The 7,383-nt window shown below is 41.3% G+C and overlaps 1 pseudogene; it reads right to left on the bottom strand.

Moving 5' to 3' along the window:
* Positions 1-3,955: 3,955 nt before the first annotated feature.
* LOC111550309 lies at positions 3,956-5,192 on the bottom strand (annotated as a pseudogene).
* Between the last annotated feature and the right edge of the window lie 2,191 nt (positions 5,193-7,383).

The following is a 7,383-nucleotide window of genomic DNA, read 5'->3' as shown; positions in this document are numbered from 1 at the left end:
TTCATATCTTTACAAAGAGATTTGACTGGGTGGTTTCTTCAATTTTTCTTTGGGTCTCTGAGAGAGAAAACAAGTTGCAGAGGAGCAGCTAACCCTTTTCTTGACAAAACCCACAATATCCCCTGGTTTGTCTGGAGTATATTATTTTATATCTGTTTTCTTTGCATCCACCTGGTTAGCATTCATTTTTACCCTCAAAAGTGCTCCACTTCAGAAAACACCTTGTCTGTTCTTTGTACTTATAATCAATCATAGAAGAAATTTTTTAAATGCACCAATATGAGGTAGTTTTATGCAAATAACTTCAAAAATGTAAAGAGAATTATTGTGCCATATATACTGTTTCAGAGAGTAGTAGATATGATGAAAAACTTTCCAATAGTTTGCTTTATAACAGAAATAGTCCTATTACAGTACCAGGACTGCACAAATAAAAATTAGTACAGATCAATCTACGTTTATTGGCTTTTGGAGCATGACCGTACATAAGAAGCAATTGTTCAAATTTAAAAAATTCATCTTTGGTTCTGTTATTTGTGTCTGATTTTCCTCTGTGCTGGCTTCTTCCCAGGGCAGGCACTGTATTAGTCTGTTCTCACGCTGCTATAAAGAACTGCCCATGACTGGGGAATTTATAAAGGAAAAGGGTTTAGTTGACTCACAGTTCTGCATGGCTGGGGAGATCTTAGGAAACTTATAATCACAGTGGAAAGGGAAGCAAACACGTCCTTCTTCACATGGTGGCAGGAGAGAGAAATGCCAAGCAAAGGTGGGGAAAGCCCCTTATGAAATCATCAGATCTCATGAGAACTCATTCACTATCATGAGAACAGCATGGGGGAACCACCCCCATGATCTATCTAATCACTTCCCACAGGGTCCCCCCCCAACATGTGGGGATCACAATTAAGATTACAATTCAAGATGAGATTTCAGTGGCGACACAGAGCCATACCCTATTAGGTACTCCTCATGTGTATATCAGTTACCTAATACATACCAGTAAGATAAATATTCAAGCTGAAAACTATCCATATCAATGTTGTCTCTCACATGAATAATAAAACTTTAGTCTGAACCTTCTTTAGTCTGCTCATTGATCACAACAAATATGTAATGGGTGGTAAAGACAAAGGAAAAGCCAACAGCCCCTCTGAAATCTTGGTCAATCAAAAGTTTCAATAGCAGCAATTCTCATTAAAACAAGACAGAAAGGTGAATTATAAGGACCTTAGGAAAGGACTTTTTTTTTCTGAATGAAGGCAGATTTGTATAAGAATATTCACATGACTATCCACATTTAAATATTTTGCTCATGCCTCTATAATATCCCACACTGCCTTTCATCATGGAAATTTTGTAGAAGGCTGTCAACTCTACTGCATTTTTAGCTGTTTGAGAAAAGAGACCATGGTGCACTGCTTTTATCACTCAGAATTCCCTTTACATAGGGGCAGCCAATACATGTTTGTGCAACAATTGAATGAATTCATCATCATGTTCTCCAATCTCTCCTGTCTTCAAAATTTTGATATTTAAAGCTTTCTCCCATTTGACTCTTATTTCGTGCAGCATCCATATGAAGATCCTGATAGGAGCTCTAATTAGGCCGTGTTGGGTTCTGCTTAAATACAGAAACAGCTTCTGGGAAAGAATGCTTTCTTATTTAATAAGTGAGGGAGGTCTGCTAAAATTATGTCATTAGCTAACAAACCAGTTGGTATCATTCTTGTTTTCACAATGCAGGTCAGTGTTTGCAGGTTTTAAAAATGTCTTCACCAGTATTTCTTAATGTTTTTGACCTATGGACCAGAAGTCAGGCAGTGGGGCAGCCACCATGACCACACTGTCTGTGCCGCAGACATTCTGCTCTGCTGGCTGCTCACCCCACAAGTCCTGAGATGTCCCTTGGGATCCAGCGGGAGCTCTGGTTGTCTGGTGGCAGCCTTATTTCCCAGCGGCTCTAGAGACCCAGGTTTCTTCCTCCACTGACTTTGCCACAATTGTGCCTTGACGTATTTCTGCTCCTGTGCCTCCGGCTCCACACTAACACTTTCTCTGTGCTCTGCCTCATGAATTCCACACTTGCCCTCTCCCTGCATTATGTCTGCTCCTGCCCACCGCCTTTGTACATCTCCCATTTATATTTCCAGGGAAGATTTCAGTGGGGGCCACTTGGGGTAATTTGTCCCCAGTCCCCTGCGTAGATGTCTGCCTTTGGTTCAGGCACCAATCCTTGGTCCGGTCGGTTGTGGGAGGGTGGTAGGAAGCATGGGTTAGCAAACAGCTTTCAGGTTCTGTTAGTAACATTGTTAATCAGCAGTAGCTAGAGATGAGTTACCTCTATAACCTGACACTAAGTGCACTGTTATAACTTTCAAAAAGCCAAGACTCAATTCTGCCTCCCATGTATTTATTAGTTATCAGGCTCCAAAGCGGATAGACATTGCATTCTGTGGTCCAGTGGAGTCCAGAAACATGTCCACGGGTACAAGTGGCAAGCCCAACAGTACTGATGCACGGCAGGTGAACACCAAAACTGGGGCTTCGCCTGGGAGAGTGCTTGGCTTCACTCAGAAAAGAATTTAAGAGCAAGTTGGCAGTAAAAGAAAGTTTGTCAGAGCAACAGTGTACAGCAAAATGGCTATTCCACAGAGCAGGGCTATCCCATAGACAGAGCATTTGGTTGTCCATTGACTTAGCAGGAGGATAACCTCTGAGTTTATGTGAGTGTGGATGTGTGGCAGGCCTACATCTCTTGAGTATTAGCCTGTCTGTTGTCTATTTTCTTATTCCTTTTTTCTCGTTTGTTGGTACCTAATAAGCACTTGTAGCTAACATCAAACTGAAAACAAAGTCCCAAAGACTCTTTAACCCAAATGTGAGTTGTCAAGACTCAGAAACTTGGTTGCTGAACAGGTTTTTTGCCTCAAAGATTAAGTCATCCTGATATGGGAGGAAAAAAAACCCACCAAAAACAACAGATACAGGGTTGAGAAATGAGCCACAGAGAGAAAGAGGGAGCTGTGTTCTTGATTTACAGGATTTCTGTTCCCAATGACCAGTGAGTGGTTCAGTGGCCTGAGTGTGGGTGGCCCAACCCCACATCACCTGGGGACTCCTTGCCCTCCATAGATGGGATACTTGTAGGTAAGACCCTTGGGCAGAGGCTGGCACTTGGGCAGCTTGTGAAGACATGGGGGCTCAAAAGCAAACTTCCATCCCTTGACCAAGGTGGAATAGATAGAATTGGCTAAAAAATTTCCCATGGGCCGTGGCCATGGTGGACTCACTAACATTGTTACAATAGTTTATTTGTAATACTTGAAGTTTAAGGTGCTAAAGGACAATTTGTATTGGGTAGAATAATTGGCACCTATTTAGAGTGAGAGGAAGCAGGTAGGTCTCCCTCAGGCTTCCGGGCCAGGAAGTGGGTGAATGATAATGGGTACCCAAATTGATGTAGAAAAACTTGATCAATTCAACACGTATGTATAATAAAACTGGTTAACTGGAAATAGAAAGGAACTTCTTCAACTTGTTAAAGTTGTCTACTCTAAAAGTTATGTTAAATGTTACACAGATTAGGGGCATTTTTAATATTTTCTCTGAAATTGTAAATGATGTAAAGATGCCCATCATCACTCCTGTTAATTAACATTTGTATGTAAGCTCGTGACCAACTACAAGGAAAAAAGAATAAGTAGGAGAGGTAAGACTTGAAAGGAGATAAAACTGTTATTATTTGCAGATGATATAATCATCTGTCCAAAAAAAAATCCAACTATTAGAACTAGTAAGAGAATTGAACAAAATTTTTAGATAAGAACAACTTAAGAAATCTTGGTATCTTCTACACTGACAATGCAAACAAGGAAATATAATAAAATATCATTCCAAATACCAGCCAAAACTACAGAATTTTAGGAATTAATCACTAATCCATAGAAACTTTATAGAAACAAATTTTATTTATTTATTTTTTGGCTGAGCACAGGGGACTTTATTGATGGTACAAGACAAGGTGGGACTTCCTAGGCCCCTTCCTCTTCAGGGGGTCTTCATGGAAACTGTGAGGAGGGGAGATTCTCACTGTGACTGGGGACTGAGTGTGTCAGGGACTCCCCATCAGTGAGGGCCTTGCTCTTCCTCTCGTGCTGTCACTGGGGCTGGTGGTTCAGGGGTCTTACTCCTTGGAGGCCTTGTGGGCCATGAGGTCCACCACCCTGTTGCTGTAGCCAAATTCATTGTCATACCAGGAAATCACCTTGACAAAGTGGTTGTTGAGGGCAATGGCGGCCCCAACATCAAAGGTGGAAGAGTGGGTGTCGCTGTTGAAGTCGAAGGAGACAACCTGTGCTCGGTGTTGTAGCCCAGGATGCCCTAGAGAGAGCCCTCTGATGCCTGCTTCACCACCTTCTTAATGCCATCATATTTGGTAGGTTTTTCCAGATGGTAGGTCAGGTCCATGACTGACGTGTTGGCAGTGGGGACACAGAAGGCCATGCCAGTGAGTTTTCCATTCAGCTCAGGGATGACTTTGCCCACAGCCTTGGCAGCGCCAGTAGAGGAAGGGCTGATATTCTGGAAAGTCCCACCACCGTCATGCCAGTTTCCTGGAGGAACCATCCACAGTCTTCTGAGTGGCAGTGATGGTGTGGACTGTGGTCATGAGTCCTTGCACAATATCAAAGTTGTCATGGATGACGTTGGCCAGGGGTGCTAAGCAGTTGGCAAAGCAGGAAGTATTGCTGATGATCTTGAGGCTGTTGTCATACTTCTCATGGTTCATGCCCATTACCAACACGGGGGCATCAGCAGAGGGGGCAGAGATGATGACCCTTTTGGCTCCTCCCTGTAAGTGAGCCCCAGCCTTCTCTATGGTGTTAAAGATGCCGGTGGACTCCACAATGTACTCGGCACCAGCATCACCCCATTTGATTTTGGAGGGATCTCGCTCCTGGAAGATGGTGACAGGATTTCCATTGATGACAAGCTTCCCTTTCTCAGCCTTGATGGTGCCATGGAATGTGCCATGGGTGAAATCATATTGGAACATGTAGACCATGTAGTTGAGATCAATGAAGGGGTCACTGATGGTGACAATATCCACTTTACCAGTTAAAAGTAGCCCTGCTGACCAGGCGCCCAATACAACCAAATACGTTGACTCTGACCTTCACCTTCACCATGGTGTCTCAGGGATGTGGCTGGCAGTGTGAGAGAAGATGCGACTGTCTGCCGAATTGGAGGAGGAAAGAGCTGAAAAAACAAATTAATGAGTGACACAGAAAGTTCAATGGAGAGACAACCCATGCTCTTAGATGGGACATATTTGTATTATAAAGATGCTGGTTTTCCCCATATCAAAGTATGAATTCAAGACAATTTCAATAAAAATTCCAGTTGAATTTTTTTGAGGAAGGAAAATACGTCACCGTAATATTTATATGAAAGTTTACAGGTCCACATAAAAGTAAGTACAATTTGAAATAGAAGCACAAATAGATGAGACCTGCCCTACCAGTCTATGAAGACATATTATAGTGTTAAGATTTTAAAGAATTTGTGTTTTACCAAGAGCAGATAAATAATCGAGTGGAACAATATATTATGTTAAGAGACAGATTCCTGTATTTATATAGGCATTTAGTATATAATAAACCTGGCAACCCAAGTCAACAAAAAGTAGATTATTCAGTATTTAATGTTTGGAAAATTGGCTCAATATATGGAGAAAAATATGAGAGAATTCCTACTTAACACCATACTCAAAGGTGGACTTCAACTGGATTAAATATACAAATGTGCAAGATTAAACTCTAAAGTTCATACAAGATAATGTAGGGGATTATGTCAGGCTGTTCTTGCATTGCTATCAAGAAACTTGAGATTGGGAAATTTATAAAGAAAAGAGGTTTAATTGGCTCACAGTTCTATAGGCTGTACAGGATGCTTGGTGCTGGCATCTGCTCAGCTTCTTAGGAGGCCTTAGGAAGCTTACAATCATGGCAGAAGGTAAAGAGGGATCAGGCACATCACATGGCAAAAGCAGGAGCAAGTGAGAGAGAGAGTGGGGGGAGGTGCCACATGTTTTTACGTGACCAGATCTCATTAGCACTCACCATCAGGAAGACAGCACCAAGCCACAAGGGCCTGCCCCCATGACCTGACCACCTCCTGCCAGGCCCCACTTCCAGCATTGGAGGTTATAATTCAGCATGAGACTTGGGTGGGGACAAATATCCAAACTATATCAGGGATTATCTTTGTGACATAGAGCTGGGAACAAATTTCTTAAATCAAATCTCAAAAACACAATCTTTAGGCAAAAATATTGATGCATTTATTACATTCTGATGGTGTTACAGTCAAAGTTGACAGATCAGAAAGAAGATGTTTGTAATATTCAAAACCTTCAGTATCTAGTATAGATAGGATTTCTTTCAACTGACCAAGGAGGCAGTGATAGAAGTTGCTGTGGTGTAAATGTTTGTTCCTTTCAAAACTCTTGTTAAAATTTAGTTGCCTTTGTAACAGTATTAAGATGTGGAACCTTTAAGACTTGACTATTTGTAACAGCATTAAGATGTGAAACCTTTAAGACATAACTAGGCCATGAAGGCTCCCCACTCGTTGGTGTAATTGTTGTTTTTATAAAAGAATGAGAAGTTCAGTCCCCTTTTTGATCTCCCTTGCCATCTTGCATTCCCCCAGGTGATGAAACAGCAAGAAGGCCCTTGTTAGCATCTTGATATTGGACTTCCAGTCTCCAAATCTGTGAGCCAATAAATTTCTGTTCATTATAAATTACCCAGTCTCAGGTATTCTGTTACAGCAGCACAGAGTGGACAAAGACAGAAATTGATATAGAGAGTAGGATTATTTCTATAACAAACACTTGAACATGTGGAAGCAGCTTTGGAACTGGATAATGGGCAGAGGCTGGAAGAATTTGGAGCAGCAGATAAGAAAAAGCCTATATTGCTGAAAATGAGCATTAAAAATGATTCTGGTGAGGGCCTAAAAGATGAGAGCTATAGGGAAAGTCTGAAACTTCTTAGAGATTACTTAGATAATCTCTAAGTAGTTGTGATCAGAATGTTGGTAGAAATATGAATGGTAAAGGCAATTCTGATGAAGTCTCAGATGGAAATAAAGAACAAGGTATTGAAAACTAGAGAAAAGGCTATCCTTATTATAAAGTGGCAAAGAACCTGGTTGAATTGTGGTCATGTCCTAGGACTTCATGAAAAGCAGAAGTAGAGGGTGATGAATTAGGAAGTCTGGCAGAAGAAATATCTAAGCAGTAAAATATTCAGAATACTGCATGGCTTCCTTTAACTGCATGTAGGAAAATATGAGAAGGAAAAAATGATTTAA

This window comes from Piliocolobus tephrosceles, chromosome 5, assembly GCF_002776525.5.
Source record: "Piliocolobus tephrosceles isolate RC106 chromosome 5, ASM277652v3, whole genome shotgun sequence".
NCBI classification, from domain to species: domain Eukaryota; kingdom Metazoa; phylum Chordata; class Mammalia; order Primates; family Cercopithecidae; genus Piliocolobus; species Piliocolobus tephrosceles.
The sequence above is the reverse complement of the archived record's forward strand: the minus strand, read 5'-3'. Positions and strand labels throughout refer to the sequence as shown.